Below are 25,875 nucleotides of genomic sequence, written 5' to 3'. Positions count from 1 at the left end.
CCACTTTCACTTATTTAAAGATTGGCACAAAAACAAGCACCTTATCCAACTAAACAATGATATGAGTCTGAAACAACCTTTGAAAGTACCTTTGAAATAACCTATTTGATATTTTCATAAAAAAGAATGTGAAAGTCAGCATGAAGAGGCAGATGGGGTTGTGGTGGTGGTAAAAATATAACTTTAAAACTTGATTTGGGGTATAATCCAGGGATATTTTTGTGTTTTACTTTTACTTGTCATTCTGTTAGCTCTAGGGACCAAAATTACTGAATTGGAATTGGAAAAGATTGTGATCAGGGTTAAATGCATGTTTTCAAAATGTTAACAAGATGTCAGAGAAACCTCAATTTTCTAAGCTACCAGGGTGCCAAGCTCCACTCCAATTAAAGGTGATGAAACCAGAGCACATTTTACATGCACTTATTCCCACAGCTGCTAGAGGTCAGTTAAATTTAAAACCCAGGTTATAATAACAGCTTGCACAAAAGACCTATGGGGTCTGCAGAACTGGCTCAATATCGTTCATGACAGCAGGTTCTGCTGGATGTAATAGACAGTAATGAGTGCTCTAGGCAAGCACTTAAAGGTGTGCATGGTTAATAATGTTGCTTAGGCTTATAAATCGCCATGAACAATGAACATGTTTCCACTCAACTTGCATAACTGTGTCTCTAGTCTGATGTACTGAACTTTTAAAAATATCCCTTTCTAATTAAAATAACACTGTTTTCTTGTATTTGTGCAATATCTCTAAAATTAGAAACATCCTGTCTCAGAGTGATGCTATAAAACTAGTTCATGTATTTATTACTTCTAGGCTGGACTATTGTAATTCATTCTTATTAGCATGTCAATTGATCCAAAAAGCTGCAGCAAGAGAACTAAAGACAGCCATACTGGCTTCTCTTCATTGGCTCCCTGTTAAATCCAGAATCAGATTTTATTTTGTTGGAATTTGGCACTATAATAAATAACATAATAAAATTGAATTGAATTGATGTGATTCTACTTTCACTTCTCACTAAATTAACCTGCTTTTTAACAGGTTTAAACGACTTTGTGTCATGATCTGGAGGTATGACTGGAAAATTCCATCAGACACCTGAGTTCCTTGGTCTCCACCCCTGGGCGGAGCCATAATCTCTCCTGCAGTCCTGAACACCTGAAGCTGATTCTGGGTAATCAGTTTGAGGATTAAATCTCCACTCACACTCTCCTTCGCCACTGGCTGCACGTTGGTTTTGGTTTTCATGCTCTTGCTACTTGTTTTGTCGCTTACCTTGTTTTCCTGTGCAACAGATTCCCTGGACCTTCTTCGCCACTGCCTTCAACCTCAGGTCTGGGTGAAAATGCCTCATTGATGGCTGATGTCAGAGAAGAAATACCAGATTGCTTTGAGTTGATGGGAAGGCAAGAGTAACTCAAAAACAAACAAATGTACTTGTTACAACCAAGACATACAAAAGAGCATCTCAATAGACGCAGAAGAATACCACTGCTGTTAACCTGAGTGTTGTTGCTGACCATATCCATCACTTTATGACCATCATATAACTTTACAAAGTTCAAATTATCTCCAACTGGTTTCTTGAGCATGAGTTCAGTGCATTCAAAATGGCCTCTGCAGTCATCAGATCTCAGCTGAAATACAATGTGGGATGACAAGAGATGGCTAGGGATTATATGTTGGATACACATGTGCATATATTAACTGCCTACCAATACACTGAAATGATGTTGCCTTCATGCTGGATTACACACATCTTTACTGATGAGTTTGGAAAAACAAACAAAAAAACAGAGAGAAGCCAAATTGCTCTTAAGGCTTTAGTAGCAGCAACCATACCACAATGTTAAAGACAGCAGTACTGCTGTTTAATAACCCTTCCACTGGGCTGGCCTACCAGCAGCTCAGTCATTACAGCCTCATGCTGTGAGGCCAAGCATTGTTCAGTCTGACAGCACGTTATGCTAATGTCTAATAAAGTTTCTAAAGATACCAAATACATTAGGCTTAATTTACTGGAAATGTGTTTAAAATGATGCACGAGACATTTGCATTCTGTCATTTGCTCAAATGGTGCGGCCATTAAAAAAAACTTGGAGTAAACATCACACAGCTTCAGTAGGGATGTACAATACGGCAATAAACATGCTTTACAAACTACAAAGTTGCGTATTGTGGGGGTTTTTATGTGACAAGGGGTCTGTAATGGATCTGGGTCATGTCACAGAGGAGCATGCGCAAGTTTTCTTTGCATAGTGCAATTTCGTCCTAAACTGTGGTTGCATTGAACAAGATCACACAATTCCACATTCAGCAATGCCGTTGTGGCAAAGGGGGTTTTATTCAGTTCTTACATGCAAAAGGTAAAAAGAACAGACAAAAAATCTCAACAGCAACAAAAGGAAAAAAATCCAGGAATACAGTCATTATCCTCATCTGAAGTCTGCCATCTGCTGACTTTATTTGTTTATGCTGTTTTTACTTGCTCCGTCTCATCATCCTGGAAACAAACCTGTCCGCCTGTTTACAGATGGCAGAACTCAGAATAATCCTCATCTGCACCCACACACACTCTGCCTTTGTACATTGTTTTTTTTTTTCTCTTTCCCCTCTGATACATTTTCAACTCCTACTTTAATAACTGCTCCAGTAATGCAGGCTTCAAAACTCCCACACATGGGATGCACGCATACTCTTGCCATATGTTTGCACTTATAGAAGGTTGAGCTGGTTTTCTTTACAGATCCAATTATAGATGCTGGACACAACGAATCCTGAAGACGTGTAGGCAAAACCACAGGTGCGAAAGATCGGTTTGTTTTCTTAATTAGACTTAATTAATGCTAACGAGGCTATCAACGAGGAATCGTGTGCGTCTGCAGCGTTTAATTACCGAGCGAATAAATAAAGTGAAACGTTAACATGAAGTCGGCATATTGTTGACTGTTTATATTTGGACGAAACTGATCCTGCACGTGTGTTCATTTACATACATGATAAGAAAATTGCACTGCTCAGCTATTAGCATGTAAATGGCCTCATTCTCCGTGTAGCCCATTGAGGCAACAATCAAAGCTCTCTGCATGCTGTGAATGCAGGTTTCAAGATGATTTAAATATAGTTTTATGTGGTGAATTTCAACTACGATTGATTCAAGGAGGAGTGATTAACGTGGCAAAGAACGATATGATCTCGGCGGGAAATAAACGGTGGCCGTTTTTACCCCAAATTATTATTCCCTCTGTCTCTTTTCTTCTCTCGCTGTAAGCGAAAGACAGAATGTCACATTTAATATTCACAACAAGCTTCTTGCCAATCCCCCAGAGTTCCCCTGTGCCAGATGACGAGCAGGCTGTCAGGGGTCACCCGGCAAACCGGTCACTCTCTAAACACCCGTCGGTCCTCTGCGGAAGTGACCTAATAACCGTGCCAGGCCCCTGCCATCTCTGTCGCCGGCGCCCTCTCGGCGGCCACAGATCACCATCTCACCCCGCTGCCATCGAGGATTACAGCCCTCCCCTCCCTCCTCTTCTTCGCCCACTTTTTCTCCTGCCTCGAGGAATCCTCACTTTCTCAGATCGGCTCAACAGTTTTACGAGTTGGGTGGTTTTTATGAGCTTCATCTTCTTATCCCCCCCCCTTCTTCCTCCTCTTCTTTTTTACTCTAACAGACGTTTCCGCAGACAGCTTTCTCAGCTCATTTCCATCGGATGCCCTACAGGGAATCGCCGAGCGTAAAGTTGTGTCTATCCCTAGACGCCGCTCAACTTCGGCGCCCATAAAGCAAAATAAAAATGCGCTTTAGTGATTTGTCAACTTGTGTCCTCTGGGAGATATAATCTGAAGAAGGGCTATCCTTGGAAACTATTATTTGGAGATGCAGCTGGAGCCATCTTTCAAAAGTGTTGGTGTGCACGCGCTACACTTGTACGCTGTGTTTATCCCTTTTGATATGATCTATAAAGTTGCTACCATTTATGTGTGCACCACGGCCATCGCACATCCTTCTCCTTAACTCGCTCTCGACATGCGTCCAGATGAAAGACAGCTTCTGGTGACCTCCTCTTATCTCCTCCCCCATCCCTGCTCTCCCGTCCCTCCCTCACCGGCCTCTTACCGTCAGCCAGACCGCCACGTGCTGCCGCGCCCCCTCCCTTTTCCTCTCACCGCTCCGCCGGGTGGCAACAATAGAGACAGGGAGATCCAAAATGGCAGCCGCCCATTACTGTCTGGCCCGTCCCCCCCAGGGGGCCCCAATCGCATATCGGCCCAGCCAATCTTAATGCATGTCTTCCGCAACAAATTGGCCAGTTTACTTAAGAGTCTGCTGTGGCCCATGAATATTTGATGTGGTCAGGGCTGTGGAGTGAAGGGATACAATGACAGGGTCTTATCTTATTTAGCCAGACAGAGGAGGTCGGTTCCTGGCCCGACCCAGAACACTCCACTGCTCTCCTGAGATCTGGAAGAGCCCAATCCAGGAGAAGGAGACACCATGAAAACATTTTTTTCCTCCATTTGTCCACACCTTTGAAGTGTAAAAAGCCCAGCTCTTGAAATGGCACCAATCACTGCTGTTGGATGAAAACCAAATTGAGAGCAGAATGCTTTTTTTTTTTTTACCCCCCACCCACCCCTGTCTGTGATTGACTTTTGGGGGAATCAGACAATGGGCTTTTAACACATTTAATGGACCCAAGAGTGATATAACACACCCTGGCATGTTCACTGGACTCACTAAATAGAAATGTCAATTTTAAACGAGTATAACAAATAAAAAAAGGAACCATGTCCATGACATGCAGGGACTGCTGGAGCAGTGCAGCACTCGTCTTACATCTTCTGTGTAACACGAGTGCTGCACTGTGGAGATTTGATTGTAAAAGCAGAAGAAGAAAATGCAAGCAGAAGTGTGAAATATGTTATTTCTCCCCCATGATAAAATCCACACAATGTAACAGGGGTGGCAGGGAGAGGAAACAAAGTAAAGGATAGTTTTCCCAATTATCCCCCAACTCCCCCCCTCTCCTCTCGCTGTACCTTCTTTCTGTCCCTCTGGGCTCGGGGTAGCTGTGTGATTTAAAAAAAAAGGCCTCTCATATTGCCTTGGCTGTGATGGCTAGTAATACTGTAGCCTCCAAATCAATGGAGCCTGTCCTAGATTTCGCTGCGGTCTCAACTCTCTCTCTATAAAGGGATCTGGAGGGCACTCTATATTTTTATTACCTGCAGAGAAAGATGGAGAGGCCGGGACCTGGATCTCATTTCAAACACTCGCACGTTCGTGTACAGTATGGTGTGGTGTGCTCATTCATAGGCTTGCATGCATCTAGACATCATAATAATGATAATAATAATTTAAAAAAATCACTCATGCATGACCACATGAGCAAAAGAACATGTGTTCAAGCGTGCAAAAAAAACAAAAAACAAAAACCATACACCAACTGTCCACCTACTGTACCAGAGCACTCTCATTGCTTGGAAAAAGAGACCCCAGCAGAGTCTGTCTCTCTTCATTAGGAGTTGAGTGCACACCCATACAGTACACACACACACACTCACGCACAGTCACTGAGGGGCATGATGCAAATGCCACAGTGGGTTACGCTGACTACTCTGCTGACTGTGCACATTGGGAGGCTGCAGCAGGAAAGGTTGCATCCAGTTTCTGGAGTTAAGGGAAGGAGGCAGAAATGAGACGTGCTGTATGTTGTGCTGCAGCACAGCATCCTAAAACTTTGAAAAAAACAAAACAAAACAATAAACTGCTTTACTTCTTCAGCAGCACACGATTGAGATATATCTTATGGTGTTTGCATACCATGTGTTGTAAGGAAATTCCCTTCTGTAGCATGCTTACCATATGACCTGACAGCGTGAGAGCATCTTTGAAGTCTAAACCCACTCATAGTGTGGCTTTCAAATGATTTTTTGTTAAAGTATTATGAAGTATACAACATTAAAAGATACATTTGTGTCTTTTGTGTTTTTCTTCAAAAACTGACGGTAAACTACTCTGCAAACATCTTGAGTTTATTGGAAATAATTGAAAATTTTGGTTCAAATGATCATCAGTATGTAGAGAGGAGATCAGGAGAGAGGTACAACAGTGAGTGTCTACAGCCATCTGTGATGGCACCACTGGCATTTCAGCCAATATTTTGAATGGCAGCAGCTTCATTTTTCAGCATGACAATGATGCCAAACACACTGCTAATGCAGTAAAATCATACCTGGATAGAAAAACACACAGTGGAGCACTATCAGTCATGGATCGGCCTCCCCGGAGCCTGGACCTCAACATTATTGAAGCAGTGTGGGATCATGTTGACAGAGAACAGAACAAAAGGCAGAAACATCCAAAGACGAGCACTGGATTAATTAATTAGATTACTAATGCATTATAGTGTGAGATCCACGATTCAAGACCAACAGATGACACCACAAACCCACATAGCAAAATTGGTATGGCCCGGATCTGGCCCACACAATGTGCTTACACATGGTCCACGTACCGCAGAGAATGACGGCCCTTTGGTGGCCCACACATGAGCCAGCAAAAGGCTAGTTGTAGACACACTGGTGCTCCTGTGCTGGCCCATGTGTGGATTACCTCTGGCAAACCTGATCTGGGCTACCAAAGGGCCATCATTCTTTGTGGTATGTGGGCCATGTGTAAGTTGTGTGCAGCCACAGGCCAGTTGTAGACACAATGCTGGCCCAGAACAGTTTCAGCTCTGGCCCCAGATGTCAGCCTAATGTGTACCTTAATCGAGCCATGTAATAACAACATGTGTCAGAACATAATAGTGCAAAAGTAACATGACAAAACTCTGTTCAGACAGTGAATGATTCTTATATAATGCTTTTCTACTCTCCCAGATTACTCAAAGTGCTCTATACAACATGCCACCTAATCACACACTTGCTCTAAACTGAGTGCGTCTTAACTAAATTCAAACTCTGGACATGCAGACTAGAGGAGCCAGGGATCGAACCACTAACCTTCCAATCAGTAGGTGACCTGCTCTGCCTCCTGAGCTACAGCCACCCGCTGGCAAAGATGAGTAAACCGTCACTAGGTTTTGGGTAAAGTGTACACTCACAAACCTGTCAAACCTGCATTTGAAATGTTGGCTACCATAGCACTATAGTATTGCAACATGGTATTTGTAGTGCCATCATTGCCAGACCTGGCCCACATCTGGTGGACATACACCGTGCCATGACACCAGTGAGTCAGAAGTGCCAGCTTGATGCCGGATCCGTGTCAGACCTGTTTTCTATGGGCCTGGGCCACATAAACCAAACTGCAATTGAGCTAGATATGGCATGCCACCGCATAGGCAGTGGCATCATTGCCAGGCCTGGCCCATATCTGGATGACATACGTCTTATCATGCCAGAAGTCAGCCAGCAGTGCCGGCTTGATACCAGATCCAGGCCAGACCTGCTTTAGGGATGGGTATTGATAAGATTTTAACGATTCCGATTCCATTTTCGATTCTGTTTAACGATTCGATTCCTTATCGATTCTCTTATCGATTCTTTTTTTTCTTTTTTTAAAGGAGAACACTAAAGTCGATTAGCTTAGAACTTTGTTTTATATCTTCTCTTTGAACAAGATAGAAATTTAGGAGTAACATGGCCTTACAAACCCAACAGTGAGATCTTAAGAGATCCAGCCTACGGCTCTTCAATGGGGTGTCACAGGGTCCCCAGGAAAAAAAATGTATATGTAAAATAATAAAATAAATATTCTCCTGTAGCAATAACAAAGTTTAACATAAATTATTCTGTAGCAATTACACAAGAATATCCAGTAATGTCCTGCCTACAATTAAACACATTCACTTACCAAAGTGAAATCGGGGGCATGTGCTGTGGCAAATGGGTGCAAGCCTTTGACCACAAACTTAGTCACTGCTGGGTGACATTCGTCTATCCTGGCCTGAAAGGAGACGCTGCCGGTAGACTGCAGCGACAACTGCCAGCATCTGAGCCAGCCAGACTCTGTCTGTCTCTCTCATCATGGTTATCTAAATGCAACGCACAGTAATAGCAGGTTTTGTAATAAGGTAAATCGCGCTAACATAATATGCAATGCTAATTGATTAGTTACCTGCAGTATTAACGGGAGAGGACGTGGAAACGCTACCGCTGCTGCTGGGTTGAGCTTCGCTAGTCCGGAGCGGATCAAAAACACGACATTCGTTGAAAGCAATCGCGTGTTTTTTGAGCAAATGCTTTTGCATGTTCATAGTGTTTCCTCCCTTTGATGAAATCTCTACTTTGCAAGTATTGCACGTTGCCCTGTTGTCATCCTTTCTCATAAAGTGTAACCAAACTTTTGAGCGTTTGTGCCGCTCAGGCGCCGTGTTTCCTACTGGGTAAAAGACGCTACTCAACGTGATGACGTCATTCGGGGCGACTGGAATCGATAAGGGAATTGTTTTTAAAAGTGGCAAACGATTCCAAGGAATTGAAACAGTGGGAACCGGTTCTCAACAAGAACCGGTTTTCGATACCCATCCCTAACCTGCTTGCTACGTGGGAAGCTGCCTCCATCTTATTTACACCAATCACCCATAACATGATGACCAATGACAGGTGAAATGAATAAACGCTGATTATCTCTTTATATGGCACGTGTTAGTAGGTGGGATACATTAAGGAGCAGGTGAACATTTTGTCATCAAAGTTGATGTGTTAGAAGCTGGAAAAATGGGGAAAAAGTGTAAGTATTTGAGTGAGTTGCAGCACTTGTGGTCAGTATCTATGAAAAATGGTTCAACAATGTTGAACATTGGTGAGGAATGTGGGTGGCCATGGCTCACTCATGAACGTGAGGATCAAAGGCTGGCCCATGTGGTCAGATCCAAGAGATGAGCTACTGTAGCTCAAATTACCAAAAAACTCATGCTGATTCTGATAGAAAGGTGTCAGAATACACAGTGCATCACAGTTTGTTACCGTTTTGGCAGCTAAAGGGGACGAACACAATACTTATACCTGACCAGTATAAACGGTCTGTCTTAAGATTATACTGACATGACAGTCTGCACATTCAAAGAGTTAATCAGTTGTTCTAAGTACATTGTGGGTCCAAATTAGACAGTGCAGTGCTCAGTGCATCTTACAAAGTTCTGATCACATTAGTACAAATTCCCTCTTTCGATCACCAGATCTTCTGCATCTTAGTAAAGAGAAAGAGGAATAATTACAGTGACTAATTCTACTCCTTTAGTATATCCAGCACACAAGATCAATCCTTCAACGTTCACAGGCTGAACGCATAAAATCAATTTCTCACACAGTAGCAGTGCACGCAAACCTCTGCCAGCTTGTCAGCAAACGCTGCTCACGCTGTCAACATCGACGGGTTGAAGACAAACAATGCTCGTCTCCCCCAATGAGCCTCTGCACCCAGTCTACCCACCCGACTGCCAGCCAGCCAGCCAGCGAGCAATCCGGCCAACCTTCGTCAGCAGCTAATTAAATCTACCGCTATTCATTTGGCCCTAATGTGCTTTTAATTGGATTACAGGATCGGTCACGGGGAGGGTTCAGGAAGGGGTGAGGAGGACATCACAGAGCGAGGGGTAAGGTGAGGGGACGGGGGAAGGGAGGCTGTTTAACATGAGCGTGAGCCAGGTAACCTTATTATTTCATCTGAGGGAGGTAGTCGGAGCACGGGATACGAGGGAAAGGCTGAAGCTTTCATAACGATGCCACGAGTGTTTATTTTTTTTTTGAGTCAGCAGGATGTGGGCCTTACGAGAAACTTGGCACATCTGTAACAGGCTCAGGGGAAGTAAGGAGAGGGAGGAGGGTGAGAAGAAGGAAGGCTGGAGTGGAGAAGATACTAGGCTTTGATGTTGCAATACGAAAGTTACAGTATGTAGGTATGTTTTGGCATTTGTGATTAAAATAAGAGCTGGAAAGAAAAACTCAGTGATAGCCAGAGAGGGAAGAAAAGATCAGAAGAGTAGGTGGAGTGACAAGAATACAGATGGTGGAGAGAGGAACTAAGGGTTTGGTGCAGCGATGAGAAATGTATGAGTTGTTTATTGTCAGAAGTAAAACTCCTCGGGGTCTGGGAGATGCAGAAAAAGCCAGAGTTGCAGCTTTTAACAGTCTTTTTTTTTTTTTTTTTTTTTTTTTAACTCTAAAGCCGGAGGAAGAAAGGAGAAACCTGCATCTTCGGCATGACTTGTTTAACTTTTTCCACAATAATAGACCCAAAATTTGACTCGTTGGTATTCAAGTCACTACGTCCAGCAAGATTAAAAGGAGGGATTTTCAAAGAACGGGGTCAATGTTTAATTTTTACTTGAATTGATAAATAAATTACAGTCGGATCGATGGAGTTTTAATCTGCGGCCGGTCTTGACAGGCAGCCAAATCTTGCTCCCCCCTCCCACCCACCATTCACAGCCAGTGTTGGCTGCCTGATTATGAATGAAGCTGGTGTCCGGCAGGCTGACCCTACACATCTTTAGTGCCTGGATCGCTTTGAGCCAGGCAATAAACACAGAGGGAATTTTTTTTTCTGCTTTTCAAAATCTTCAAGGTTGGCGGATTACGTGAAATGCAAACAAGGTAGAGTGTAGTGACAACAGAGAGTCATAACCATCAAATGATCTGGATTGGTGTTCCAGATCATTCAGTAAATGATCAATGAAATCGCATTGGCAGATTAATGCATAATACAGTTAAGTGATATATTTTTTTCCTATACTGCAGCCTGATGTTGCTTTCAGCTGACAGAATGCAGGTACTTGCTCAAGAAAATGACATCCCACAGTCCTGCTTAAACCCTCAACACCTGCCCTTTTACTTCTTGTCCCTGTGATGGTGCAAACGTCAAAGTTGTGTTTGAAGTGTGTACTTCAGTATTTAGCAGAATGACATTTGTTGCAGAATGTAATTTCAAATGGATCATTTAAAACAGCTCAACCAGAATCCGCAAACACAAACTACGTGGACACAGTTCAACAGTGTCACTGAAAAAAAAAATCATGTCTGTTTTTTGTAGAATTTTTGTAAATAAATATTTTTACATAAAATATTTTGATAGATGTACGGGCTTAGGTGTGCTGTGAAGTGAAAGTAAAAATAAAAATTGAATTTACTAATTTATGTCTTTAAAGAAAAAGCATTCTCAGTGGGGAAAAAAATCAGAATTACGAGATCAAAATCAGGACTGAAGTCATTAAAGCCAGAATTCAAATTTTATTGACTTTAACTCTGAGAAAATTCTGAGATTTGAGATTGAAGGTATTATTCTACAATGCTACCATTAGTTTAGGAATTCTGAAAAAACAGAAGGCTACCACCCAGTATAGTATTGCTTTCTGTTTAAATTAGCGAAACTGCTAACATTCTGATGTAAAGCAATATTGTGCAGTCTGGCTTAGTGGCCCACAATAGAAATGCAATGCAGGGGTTGGTAATTGGTCTCATTTGTTTATTGTAATTAAGCAAATGACTGAATTAATCAATGCAGTAATGATGCATTGATATTTAATAGATAACACCAGAGTCATTTATTTCTGGCTTGCAGACACTAAACAAAGTCTGAGCCCACCAGTGGATTTTCTTTCTCTAGATCTATCGTACATTCACCCCTGCAGGTTTGTCTTACCTCCTAGAGCTCCCAGCCACCCATTGTTTTAAAAAAAATCCATTAATGGGCATCTTTTTCATTTTTCCTATTACAGTGCTACATTACATACTTCTTTTGACTGTCATAACAAAAACTCAAGGCAGAGTGCCAAGCAAATGTAGGTGGAGACGTGCATTGATTTCTTCGTTTCCAGTTCCAGTAGAGTGGTCAATACAAAACGAAATGTTTGTGACTTTATGGATCTGAAGCTAGGTTGGTGAAAATTAAAAGGGTCATCATCCATCAAGTGATGAATTGCATTTTCTCGTGTGGTAACTGCTTTAGTGCACTTTTGAAAACAATGGGAGACTTTGACCTCCGGGCTGGAAGGCTACCCTGCTGTGGGACACATAGTCGAGTAGTCCTCCTCTTTTTCATAGGTTTTAAAAGGGAACAATAATAAGGGTTATATTATTCATCAGCATCAGCTGCATCAGCATTTAAATATTTTAGGGTTAGTGCAAAGTTTTCCTGTGTTATCTGTCATTCTTTTTACAAGTTTCTGTGATAGTGAATTCTCTACTTATGCCTATAAAATACTAGCTTAATAAAATACCAGTACTTTATCTACCTTTTAACTACTAGTGTAAAATAAATGATTTATAAATTATATTTTTAAGCTGCATGAAAGTACTTCAGCTAATGTGTACACCGTCCTGGACTTCTTAACCATGTTTCAGGCATTTTAATGCTAGCTAACCAGCTGATGAATTAGCACTAATTTAAAATTAGTATAAAATGTGAACGGCGCTAGTGGAATGAAAAAAAAATCAGAAGTGCCTTAACCCTGCATTCCATTAGAAGGCCATTAGATGGTGATAGCTATGGTTAAAAAAAAGACTTCCTGCTTTGGGCCAGTAGAACCCCAAACCTCTGGGTGACCAGCAAGGCGCAATGTGTCATAGGCAACCTGTCTTTAAGCATCCAACCAGAACCATGAATATTCACCGTCAACCATCAGCTATAACAAGAGCCATTAAGTGCTATATATGTAATAAAGTGGGAATATATAATTTACCCCTAACCACGCCTGTTGCTTCACTGTTCCAAAGATGGGATTACTTCTGTTTTAAAACACCCGCCTGTATTGAGACAATAAGCAGACAAATTCTAAATTAAAGATTTTTTAAATCTAGAACTTAAGAACTCTAGAACTGAGTGGCCAACTGTTAAGGAGTACTCTCCTTTCACTTTAGGTGTCTATCACTTTGCCTTTCCCCTTCCTCTTATGCATAATAAAGTTTCCACAGTTGATGCAGTTAGTCTGTTATCCAGGATTTCAGCTACCTGGGAAAATGTACCCACAGACGAGCGATGGAGATTTAATACCAGGTGGCAGACAGAAATGCATCTTCCTTATAGGAAGCTGATCTAATTGCCAATAGTGTCATGATGCTACAGCAATTACATTGTGAAATCAACCTTTACCTTCATCAGCAAAAACAACTTGTCTGACTTCTCTGTTAAATACGACAGCTTGGCTGTACAGTTGGGACCTCGGTGACCCCATAAGCCTGCTGACACAAACAAGGTGACACTCCGGTCGCCTCGGTTTAAGACCCGGCCTCTAAAGCACATCCAAACCAGATGATGTCAAAATCAATACGCCAATGTCATCAGGCCTTCTTCTGGACGAATGATGGTCTAAACCTGCTCTAAAGACATGCACATGCACACGCTCAAACACCCCCTCGCCGCTCCCCCACTTCTTCATCATATCATCGAGCCCATCAGGAGGCTTAACGGGGAAGGGATCGATGCATCGCGGGGGTCAGGGCGAGCCGGGCAGGGCTCGTGACACCCATGCTAATGGTAACGCAAACTAACACCGCTTCACTCGTCACTGTCTCAACTCTGCCCTTACCATCCATCATCCACCCTCAGCTAAGCCACTCAATGTCCCTACAGGTGACCGACACATCAAATGATAACAGACCAAAGGTCAATCCGTCCTGATACCGCTGTGTCTCTAGTTAAGTTTGAAGCAGTACATTCCCAATATCCACATCCAGCTCTTGGTAGATTCTGTTTCTTGGATCAAGTAAACGCATCGGAAGAAGCATGCCCGCTCGGCTTGTTGGCTAGAGTGCAGGTTTATGTTTAGTCTGTCCCCTCGCCCTAACCCCTCATTACAGCCAGTTTATCATGCCAGGAAGAGAGTGGCAAAAACAAATTAGTCCACAGGAGGGGAAAATAGCTGGGGATATCGATTTCCCCTTTTCATGCCAGAGTGGAGCACAGAAAATATTGGGCTATAAAAGGGAAACAAGGATATAAAGCCATTACTGCGCGCACTTAATTGATCCCACTTCCCATAACAAATTAATTGAGCGGAAAATGGCAGATGGCTTTGATGAATGTCATAAAAAAGGCTTGTCAGCAAGCCATGTGTACGCGACCCCCTCGCTTGCTCGCCGTGCCGCATGAAGGAGCCGCTCAGAAAGGAGTCTCGCAGGAGTGTACTATGTGTTTCTTCAAGTATTTACATCTCAGCGATCCGGATGTTAATCATGCTGACTTACTGACATCATTGCTAATTGTCTGCTGCTTTTTTCCATCCTTCTTCTCTGCTGTGTGGTTCTTTTCACCCTCTGCGTTCCCTACAGCAGTCGGCGTACAGGTGTGCGCTTGTTTCTTCCCCGCCTGGGTGCTTGTGTGTGTTTCGCTTCTATGTTTGTACTGACAGGCTGCTGCCCCAGTAGGAGAACAAATGCTAATTTAATCAATTGGCTATAAATCCTACTGGCCGCTGACTCATGCATCTCCGGCCCTGGGGACCCCAACAAAAATCCTGCCAGTGCAGTTTGTTCAGCATGCACACACATTTGCAGACACACACAGCATCCAGACAAGCATCCATCTTTTCCCTCTTGCATCACTGCCACATCAGAGTTATTTCAGAGGAACCGGCGAACACAAACGCATGCACGTGTTGACACGTCCCGATAATTGCTGTTTCTTTTTTATTTTTTTCTGTTGGCTGAAACTTGCAGGTAGAACAAGATCCACACTGGCACTCATAAACACACTCGCACATATTCACAGGGGCATTCATCTCCCAGCTAACTTCCCTGCCACCCATCTTAAACAGAGAATTATTTATTGTGAGCATATATCTCCTCACTCCTATACACACACACACAGCACTGACACACCTGCAGTTTCATGACATCCAAATCTGCTAAAGCTGCTGAGACAGCGTCTTGAGTTGGGTTAGTAAGTGGAAGGTGGAGGGCGGTTGTGAGACTGGTTGGGGAGTGGGGGGGGGGCAAAGAGTGACAGAAAAACAGGAATGCAGGAAGTGTCAGAATGACAGAAAGAAAGAGGGGGGGGGGGGGGCAATGGCAGGAAGAGCAATAGAGCGATAAAGAAAAGTCAGGGGGAAAAAGATAGAAAAAGGGGTGACAAGAGAGAGGGGAGAGGAGCTGGCGTCTGCTGGCAGCATAGCCGACCGGTGCGCTCAGGCTCTGTTCAGAATTCTGCAGGGCCTCCGCGGCCCCCGTGTTCCCCATCAATCTCAGCCCACTCTGGCAGCCGCCAGCAGCTGCATCTTAATCTGCTGGGGCTGGACGTGAGGACGGACAGGTCGCCTGGGCCGCAGAGTAAATAACCCTGCTCCTGACTGTCCCCTGCTATTCCCCTATGCATACATGGAAACGGCAACACAAACACGCACACAAACACACAACCTGGATGCTCTTTCTCCGCACACATATTTTATGATTCCTTTCTTCTGAAAGACGGCTGAGCTGAGCTAAGTGCTTGAGATGGGATTTCAGCATAAATTCTTTGGACATAAACCGTAATTTTGTCTCAAATGTTTTAGTGTTGATTGTATCAGAAGGGTTAAAATGGCCCCGTGTGCATCAGATAATGCAGATGTTTCAGGTTTGCTCATTTTGACACTCTGCATTTAACTGGTCCACGGATTTGTATATTTATATGTGTATGCGCTACTAATTTATGCTACTTACAGGAAAATGGACTGGTTCTTATATAGAGCTTTTCTCCTCTGCTGGAGCACTCAAAGTGCTTTTCAAACAACATTCATACAAGCACTTTTTCATTGCTAATAGCTTTCTATCTAACATTAACACACTTTCATGCTTCTGAAGCATCAGAGAGCAACCTGAGGTTCACTATTTTGCCGAAGGACACTTTGGCATGCAAACTGGAGCAGCTGGGGATCGAACCACTAACCTTCCAATTAGTAGATGACCTGTTTTACCTCCTAGGGCCACTCTTACTGCTGTCTTTGTTGGACACTAGTAAAAGAGATTTTTCATCTTTAGTCTAATTTTCAAATAAAATAAACACACTAAACACAATGAAAATAAAACTAAGTGAAATTTGAATGTGTATCTCTTTACATATTATAAAGAAATTTAACCAAGTATTCTCATCTCTGTCAAACATAAGGCATAAGACAACCCCTTGTCCTGAATACATTCTTTTAAATTTACATGATATTTGTGACACTTCCTGCCCCATGGGTACCTTGCTCTCTATTTTAGGGGGGCCATTGTAAAGGCACCTCTTACATCTATCAGTTTTCATGTGTATTTGTCACTCACACACACACACATACAGACACACAAACACGCACAAAGCCAGCATCATCCTTGCAAGCAACAGTGGTGACAGCTGCAAAGATCTGACACAAAAGATCCGCTATCTTGGAAACACGGAGGAGGCGAGGTGAGAGAGACTGCGGATTAGAGAGCGGCTATCTCTCTCGCCCAGGGCCGTCTGACATCCAGGAGGCAGTCAGCACGAGTCACTGAGCTCTGAAGCTCTAAGGCCACTCCGCCCACAACCTCTATATGGCAGTCCTCAGCCAGGATCAATTGAATCTACAAGCCTGTGCAGCCTTCCACCACCCACCCCACCCCACCCCTCCTCTTCTTCACTGCTAAGACCTCACTGGGTCAAAGGTTAGAGTATCTTCCCCACCTGCCAAGCGCGCCTGCACCGATGGCTCGAGGGCAGAGCGCATTGTGTTCCCACTGGGGATATGGCAACCTTTGAACTCTGCAGCGAGAGAAGGTGAAGGGATGAGAGCGGGGTAGGTATGGTAACGGCATGAGTGACAGCTTCCCCTCGTCTCTCCACAGACACACAAAGACCGAGTCACATCCAAGCTGTAAAAACACAAAAACCACGTATACAGCCGGTCTAGATGGCGGAGATATACAAGGGCACTGACACACTGCACACTCGTCTCCTCTGCGTGACAGATGACCACACGCCCCGTGTCGTGGGGCTCTGCTGGGAGTATTAGAGTCCTGAATGACACGTTATGACCAAGAGAGAGAGGGGAGCAGCGTATCAAGCGCACACACTCGAAGATCTAGCCCATCATATGTGTGTGGTTGCCTTTACCACTGTCTTGCCCTCCCGCCGGCTGGCTGAAAGAAAAAAGGCAACAGGAGGTGATTGAATGTCGATTTCCACTTAGGAGAGAAAACAAGCTGAAAAAAGTCAGAGATCAGAAGCTGAAAGTATGTAAAAGCACTTCTGTTCTTTCACCGCGAGGATGTTTTTTTTGTTCTTCCTCACATCTCATATCAGATGTATTGAACCGATGTCGAACGAGACATAAAAGACAGCAGGCTGATATCACCCGTTCTAACATGATGTTTCTTCCTTCTTTCCTTTTTTTACTTTGCCAGATCATACAGTATTTTGAAAATGTTGTGTTCATTGGGGTAGAACTTCCTTTACATCCATAAGATTCTTGCAGGGCTTGGACTACGTGTTTTACCTCCAAGCACGCATACCTGTATGAGCAGTCATCTATTCCCACAGAACCCTAATTAAAGAAAATATTCAGGTCTCATTGCGCACTTCTGGAATCTTCACAGAGAGAAATGGCTTCAGCTGAAACTCTAAGTGAAAGAGAAACAACAGAGACTGGCTTCAAACTCTCAGCAATCAAAATTCAAAAACCGAAAATAGGGAAAAGAGAAAAAAACGTGGTTCTTAAAATAAATGAGAATTGGCAACCTTCACTACATATCGTGCTGTTAGGCTCATGTTTTTTCAGGTGCCAGGTGTTTCAGGTGAGATGATGAATGACTGTACACATCTGTGACTCTGTGTCCCATAAGAAACTGCAAACCTATTTATAGCACAACAACTTTGGAAAGTTATCACAGTGGCAAATATTTTATCTTTTTTTTTTTTCAGACGTGAGCTCCAGCAAGTGTCAGCAGAATGGGATTCGGATATTGTCCGCATCAGTCCTGTTGTACTAACAGGAGACACCCTGCTTTAAATGCATTCGTACTGCGAGGGGCAGAACACGTGATTACACGTGATGTCTGTACACTGTGAATTCATCAGCCTGCCACAGGTACAACCTGACTTGTCGAGCAAGTTTATTTATATATATATTATATTTACAACATCCAATGTGAAATCATCGAAAACTATCCAAATGATTTAACCATTTAAAGCACGAAATGGAGTATTTATTGAACCTTCCGCAAACCTTTTTGTAAATCAAATAAATATTAATTTGCATTTATGAGTTTTAATTTTTATCACATTTGCTATATCTGGCTTTTTTTTTTCTTTGCAATTTACTGCCTCAAAATCTATTCTACCATTTATTTTGGTTTTTCAGGAAGAAAAAAAATCACTTTAATGGTGTAGAAGTCTCAAAAGCTTATAAAAACATATTTGACATGTAAATCAAATAGCCTAAAATAGACTGGGCGTTGAAGAGTTCAAACAAAAAACTGATAGCAGTAAATAATAAGTGTAAAAGAGATGTAAATTGAACTTCCGGTCGAGTGTACGCTGGCGCGCTTGGCTGCCGCTGCTCACCGGTCATTATTATTATTATTATTACTATTTTACTATTATTACTATTTTTACATTCTCCTACCCTTCCCTCCCCTCAGGTTAAGTTTGGGTGTCATACTTAATAATTCATTCCAGTCTCACATTAATTACATAACCCGGTCTGCTTACTTCCACTTACGTAATATTAACCGACTCCGTCCCTTCCTTACTCCCCATGCTGCTGCCATCCTTGTCCATAGTCTTATTATGTCCCGTATTGATTACTGCAATTCCCTCCTATTTGGTCTACCTAAAAGGTCCCTTCATAAACTCCAACTTCTTCAAAATTCTGCAGCACGAGTCATAATTCGTACTCCGTTAAGAGCTCATATTACCCCAATTCTTCAGCAGCTTCACTGGTTGCCCATAAAAGCCAGGATAAATTTTAAAATCTTACTTCTTACATACAAGTGTATCCATAAATCTGCTTCTTCATATTTGTGTGACCTGCTCCATATCACCACTGTTTCCCGCCCTCTCAGATCATCATCTGCTATTCATCTTACTGCTCCGTCCTCACGCCTTATTACTATGGGAACAGAGCTTTCAGTCGCTCTGCTCCTCGGCTCTGGAACTCTCTTCCTCCTGCCACAGGAAATATTGACTCCCTTTCCGTATTTAAGTCACAGCTCAAAACACATCTGTTTAAACTGGTTTATTCGCTTTAGTGCTGATTTTATCTGTTGTCAAGCTCTGTTTTGCAATTTTAACTTATTTTATGACTATTGTTCCTTTTATTAATTTTGTTCTTCGTAAGGTGACCTTGGGTTTCTGAAATGCGCCCTCAAATAAAATGCATTATTATTATTATTTAAATGAATCCGTAACTTAAAGCTAGTCTGAATAAAAACAAGTATGTAGTCAGTGTTTTAGTGAGGTAAATGACCTAATCTGGCGAGGGAGATGATTCCAGAGTTTTGGGGTGTCACTGGAAGCCAATCGAAAACTCAGAATTTCTAGAAGGTGGTGATCAACAGATGTAAGTAAGCGTCATAGGACATAGGTTTGTAAAAGATTTGTTCAGTCATGTGGAGCGAGCCTAGGGAAGCGCTTATAAGTGATAATTTAGAATTGATCCTGTACTTCACAGGAAGGACAGTGCAACAATTCAGGAATTAGAAAGCTAAATATGATCAAGCCTTCATGCACCTGTCAGGTGTGTAGCAGCATTTTAAACCAACTGCAGTCGTGCTGTTAGTGTTTTGTTTAGTCCAACACATAACGAGTTAAAGTAATCCAATTTAATGTCCTATCTAAATGATTTAGACATCGGCGTTTTCACACAGGCCTTCATCAGGTAATGTCTAGAAAAGTTCAAGGCTGTGATACATGTATGGAAAACAGCGTGATTGCGCTGCACTATGGTTGAAGCTGTGCCGGGTTTAATAGTATATTTTTTACAAGGCTAAATCAGCTTCGATTGCAACAGTCCAACCTTATTTCTCTTTAAACTAGGATGTCTGCTGATGCCAAATACAGGTCCCTTATCACTGCTCTTTTCTCCAAACGTAAAATCGATGCACCTCATTGCATGAAACGGAAATTATTTTTTATCTTTAAACTAAAGCCACGTGTCGATGTAGAAATAAATTATACTTTCAGGCTTGAATAAATGTAACAGCTACTAGAAGGAGTGATGTTTTATAATGAAACTGGGAAGAAGTGTCATTTGTTGTGGATTGGTTTCATCCTGAGCTGCTTATTAAGCTTGGTGCTAATATCAATCCAAGGTACTTATTCTGTGCATTTAATTAGGCATTCTTCCCCCTAGCAGCTGCATTTAGGTTTATTGGCAATGTTCTGACCCTACAACAAACCTCGACATATCACTCCATTAGAGCTCAGCAAGAAAATTCTGTCCATACAGTAAGAGGAAATCCACAAAAAGGACCATCCATTTGAAGGATACCAGGATACCCATTTGATTTAGTAATCTCAGAATCCATTATCTAATCTCTTTGGCTGAGCTGCATCTATGATGGAAGCGAATTGCAGGGATGTAGCGATCAGAAACCATGTAAAGTGAATAACATTTGGTGACTTCAAGCTACTATCGGTGAAATAAAACTGAAGAAGCTACCATTCTGAGTACAGAATACCACTGACTGACATATGACCTGGTAGTAAATACACTATTTATAAAAGTTTTACTGACATTCAAACACACACACACACTGGATGCATCTGGTCAGCTCATGGTTCAGGATCTTGCCCAAGAATATTTCAACATGTGGACTGGAGGAGTCCCGGATTGATCACTGACCATTTGATTAGTAGATGACCCCCTCTAACCTCACAGGAAGCATAATGCTTTCAGTGTGCACCTTGCTTTAGTCTTTCGGGACAAACTGGGAGTAACCTCCTGAGAGGAGTACTAGTGGCCACTTGATGGTGGCTCCAAAAGAGAGTCAATGCCCACAGACTCCCATGTGAAAATATTTAACAGCATTAAAAACTCTCCCATTCTAATTCATTTGCTGGGTAACTGAGCTTGGTAGGCAGCTATAGATGATAGTCATACAAGGCCTCATTGAGTCATTAAACTGGACAGAGCCTTTTGTATCATTTTAATGGTTAATCTGACTAATATTGTGGTTTGCTTTGTGTCCATCCACAAAGATATTGCATTAATTAATCAATATGTGTATCTCTGTGCATTGTAAAACTTGCTTCCAGGTCGGGAAAATGAAGAAAAATGAAACCAACAATGACGTGTCTTAAACCTGCATTCTGTCTGAGAACCAATAGCTGTGATGGCAATAGCTATGGTTTCAAAAAGACTTACAGTCCTTTGGAGATTAGTTATGGTCCTAAATGTATGGAGCTACTAGCTTGGTATTAGCTGATAAATTTGTGCTCCACCTTTTCATCCAAATCAAAAAATAACACAGCGGTAGCCAAAATGCTAATGTTGAAGATTCAGAATGAAAAGTCCAAAACCAATAGGCAACGTACCTTTGTCCAGTTTTTTATACTGGCTAAAGTTATTAGCTTAGTATTATCTCACGAATTAACAAACCACTTTCTCATCCTTCAACAAAACCAAAACAGTGGTAGCCAAAATGCTAACACCGAAGCTTAAAAATAGAGTGTCCGAAACCAATCTGCAATGTCACAATAGCTTTATACTGTCTATGAAGTTGCTAGCTTAGTGTTAATGATAAATTGGTGCTACACTTTCTCTTCCACACAAAGTAACTTCTGGTTTAGATAAAAACAAACAAGCAAAAACAAAAACAAAGATATAGTGCTACCCAGAATGCTAACATCGATAGTTTAAAATTCAGAGTCCAAAACCAATGATCATGATAGTTACGTGTATATTTTATACTGTTAGTGAGAATTGCAGCCAGTAGTTCCCGTTAATTCTGGAACTACTGCAGTCTGGGCTTCCTGTTCCTGAAGCATGTCATGATTTTGATTTCTTTAAAGCTTATGTAAAACTAAACTGCATTCAGCGGATAGACAGTTGTTTTACGTGTGCATTAATTTGGTCTCCACATGGACCCTTCAACTGCATTCAAAGCCTGCATGATTGCGCATTATTAAGCAGGCTTCAAACAGAAAGGGATAATTAGAAGATACCTTCCCACCCTCCCACCACCCTCATTTAGATATGTGCTTAATTAAGAAGATGGATGGAAAGATGGATGGATAAATGAAACATATGAGCAAACATTCAGTCGGTGATAACTTTATGAATCTACTTACGGCCATGGGATTAGAAATGAAAACATGTAACCTTTAAGAATAAAAAAGCATCAACGATTAGATGGTCAGATGAAAGAGGCGGGGGGAGGAGAGAGAATGAAAAAAATCCTTGCATGGGGGGAAAAGGTGGGGGCGGCTGACACTTTGACGGATCGATTGAGATTGCCCAATACACGGTGTTGCCTACAGCCTAGATTAGCGAGAGGTCCGGGTCAGCACAATCTCTCCGTGTTAGATAACTTTCCTGCCTGGCAGCTGCAGCTTGATACCGCACCTCAACACCACAATATTTTACTTGATATCTCTGAAAGTCACATCTTCAGATTTGCAACCCGCCGCCTATGTGTGCACGATAGAGAGAGCAAGAAAGAGCGAGAGACAGACAGGCTGTGGGGGCCCAGTATCCATGGCAACCCCAGCCAGGTGCTCAGGTTCATATGCAATTCAGGTAATTCAACCTACAATGAAAAGCATGCATATAAGGTCACTGGTATTCAAATGCGCTGCATGTCTTCCTCCCCCCGTATTCATATTCAGCTTCTCCGTGGATGGCGGCCCTCTGCACGCCCCGTATGAGCTGACCTCTCCCACAATGCCCCGGTTGAGTGGCAGGTATGATATTTCCACACAGTTTGATTGAGTACTGCATTTAACAACAGTGTTGACAGACTGTATCAGGCACGGTATTAATTCAGTCAATATTATAGCACCACGCAGAGGAGACATGCCAGGGCTCAGAGGTGTGCTTGTTACACGTACCGCCTCAGGCCGTGGTTTGGTGGGAGTGAGGATGGGAGGGTCATGATTTTTCATACAACTGCATGATTTAAAAAAAATCACACGCAGGTATATATGCAGTGAAACAGAGAAAGAGGTGAAAACAGGCAGGAAAAAAACTGGGCAAAGAGGGAGCGACGTAAGGGCTCGCTGTCGATGGGGGTTTTGGAGACTTGTGTTAAGCCAGGGGCTTTGACAGCTCGGTTTAAGCAAGGAGAGGAAAGGGCTGCGGGTTGAAGTCAGATCTCTACTTCATATTCTGAAGATTGATCTCCCATCCTCCTCCTCCTACACCAGTTTGGACATCTGTGGCATCATTTTACTCTGTTGTTTGTGGGTGTTTCAGCAGTGATTTACAGTCAGGGTCATTGCTGCGGCGAAGCTCTACTTTCGCAACCAAATATTCTGCATTTGAAGCTCACCAGCGTTAACAGCCAGATTCAGATTTTGGTACAATCACCAGGCATGCCGCAGATGAGAAAATGTGATGGCTATGTGACAAAGAAGTGAGCTGTGCAGTGAATGATTGTGCTTGTGCCTGCTTTCAAATTTGATATGGAAAAATTAATGTTTATTCATACAGAGATGAAAGCAGCGAAGGTTAATTGAGTCACAGAAATGTAATCAGTGAGATTAATAAAGGATTGATTCAAATTGTGGATTTGTGGTATTTAAGGCAAAAATACCACACATTTTCTGGTTCTAGCTTCTCATATCTCATTATGTATCTTCTTTAGCTTCATCTTTCACAAAAAGAAAAATTGATCATCTTTCAGATTTGGATTTATGTGTCTTTAAAATGTAGTTTCATGTTCTGTCTGCATTTTTCAATAATAAATGGGACCTTTTATGTTAATTTCAAGTTTTGCATTTTTCTTGGATTCTTCTGCATCAATCATTCATTCATGGGTGGCTGTAGCTAAGGAGGTAGAGCAGGTAGTCTACCAATCAGAAGGTTGTTAGATGGCCCGTGACCTTATATTGCATTATTTTCATTGTAGGTTGAATTACCTGAATTGCATGTGAATCTGAGCACGTGGCTGGGGTTGCCATGGATACTGGGCCCCCCACAGTTAACTCATTGTCATGTTCAAGAAACCACTTTGAGATGATTTGAGCTTTGTGACATGGTGTGTTATCCTACTTGAAAGAGCCATCAGAACATGGGTACACTGTAGTCATAAAGGGATGGACATGGTCAGCAACAATACTCAGGTAGGTTGTGGAGTTTAAACAATGCTCAGTTGGTATTAAGGGGCCCAAAGTGTGCAAGAAACCCCTTTCACTGTCTTAACTCTTTTTGACATAAATGAAGCAAAATGCTTCAAAGATTCTTTAAGAGTTCAAGCTTAATGTAACTAGAGCCGGTGATCCAGAGCTTAGTTACTCTCTGGTCCTCGTGTGGTTTTATGAATCTCCATAGACAACAGAAACACCACCAAACAAATAGCAGCTCCATTGTGCTGCTATTCACAATGGATCAGCTGTACACTAAACAATATGCAGCATGTTTGGGTTCCCTGTGTGCAGCCCCAGTGGCCTAATGGATAAGGCACTGGCCTCCTAAGCCAGGGATTGTGGGTTCGAGTCCCATCTGGGGTGCCTTTCAGCAGAGTGGCGCAGCGGAAGCGTGCTGGGCCCATAACCCAGAGGTCGATGGATCGAAACCATCCTCTGCTAAGATTTTTGACAGCTAGAGTTCCTACATACACTCACATATCATATCTAGTACCTGGTTGGAGTCTCCCTTAACTCTTCTTGCCATAAATTGAACAAGATGCTGGAAAAATTCCTCAGAGATTTTTGTTCCACTACATCCCAAAGGTGCCCTATTGGATTGATATCCGGTGACTGTGGAGGCCATTTGAGTACAGAGAACTCATTAACATGTTCAAGAAACTAGCTTGAGATGATCAGACCTTGGTGACATGGTGTGTTATCCTGCTGGAAGCAGCCATCAGAAGATTATCACTGTGGTGATACACTGTGTGATGGACATGGTCAACAACAATACTCAGGTGATGATGCTCAGTTGATGCTAAGGAGCCCAAAGTGTGCCAAGAAAATATCCCCCACACTATTAAATCGCCACCCAGCAAGATGGATTTGTGCTTTCATGTTCTTTACACCAAATTCTGACCGTACCATCTGAATGTTGAGTCTCTTCAAAGCAGGGGGTGTTTTTCCTGTCCAGTCTGATTCTGGTGAACCCATGTAAATTTTAGCCTCGGTTTGTTGTTCTTAGTTTACAGGTGTGACACTCTAGTCTGTTTCTTTCAACATCTGACATGTTTTGTTGTGCTCTTCTGCATACCTTGGTTGTAACGAGTGGTCATTTGAGTCACTGTTGCCTTCCTATCAGCTCAAAGCACTCTGGTTATTCTCCTAGGACCACTGACATCAACAAGGCATTATCACCGAGAGAACTGCTGCTCACTGGATATTTTCTCCTATTTGATCCATTCTCTATAAATCCTAAAGATTGGTTGTGTGGAAAATTCCCAGTAAATCAGCAGTTTCTGAAATGCTCCAACAAAGTCCCTTAAATCTCCTTTCTTCTCTATGCTGATGCTCAGTATGAAACTTAGCAGGTTGAGTTGCTGATGAGCAATTGGCTGATTAAATATTTGCCGGACCAAGCAGTCCAATTTGTCCATGCCTAATAGACCTTTAATGGCATCCACCATTGTAACGACAAGGATACAGATATGAAGGGAAATAAAGTAAAGAGTAACAGATTCCCTGCTAAATAATTAGTCAAGCAACTAATCACCATCATTAAATAATTCAGTTTTTCTCCCTGTCTGTAGCAACATTCAGTAATGTGACTAATACATGTGTCAGAAAGAATGATGCA

General features: G+C 42.4%; 1 long non-coding RNA gene and 2 other non-coding genes across 7 annotated transcripts in view; 2 read left to right on the top strand and 1 right to left on the bottom strand.

Moving 5' to 3' along the window:
- LOC146641944 (uncharacterized) overlaps positions 1 to 8,454 on the bottom strand; it is a 69,622-nt gene extending 61,168 nt beyond the window's left edge. For 2 of the 5 annotated variants that reach the window (XR_014909750.1, XR_014909752.1), the window contains exons 1-3: positions 8,136 to 8,454; positions 6,247 to 8,052; positions 1,283 to 1,367 (exon numbers count right to left, since the gene is read on the bottom strand). This is a non-coding gene — a long non-coding RNA (uncharacterized LOC146641944). Of the gene's footprint in view, positions 1 to 957; positions 1,368 to 6,246; positions 8,053 to 8,135 lie in introns of those variants that run through there. The other 3 variants (XR_014909753.1, XR_014909751.1, XR_014909754.1) reach the window with 3 other exon arrangements.
- Positions 8,455 to 24,547: 16,093 nt separating this feature from the next.
- trnar-ccu (transfer RNA arginine (anticodon CCU)) lies at positions 24,548 to 24,620 on the top strand. The gene has a single exon. It is a non-coding gene; the product is annotated as a tRNA-Arg (tRNA).
- A 6-nt stretch (positions 24,621 to 24,626) lies between these two features.
- Positions 24,627 to 24,698, top strand: trnam-cau (transfer RNA methionine (anticodon CAU)). Its single transcript has one exon. It is a non-coding gene; the product is annotated as a tRNA-Met (tRNA).
- The last annotated feature ends 1,177 nt before the right edge of the window (positions 24,699 to 25,875 follow it).

This window comes from Rhamphochromis longiceps, linkage group LG23, assembly GCF_057381845.1.
Source record: "Rhamphochromis longiceps isolate RC_006_pf linkage group LG23, R_longiceps_female_GT1.1, whole genome shotgun sequence".
In the NCBI taxonomy this organism is placed as follows: Eukaryota; Metazoa; Chordata; class Actinopteri; order Cichliformes; family Cichlidae; genus Rhamphochromis; species Rhamphochromis longiceps.
The sequence above is the reverse complement of the archived record's forward strand: the minus strand, read 5'-3'. Positions and strand labels throughout refer to the sequence as shown.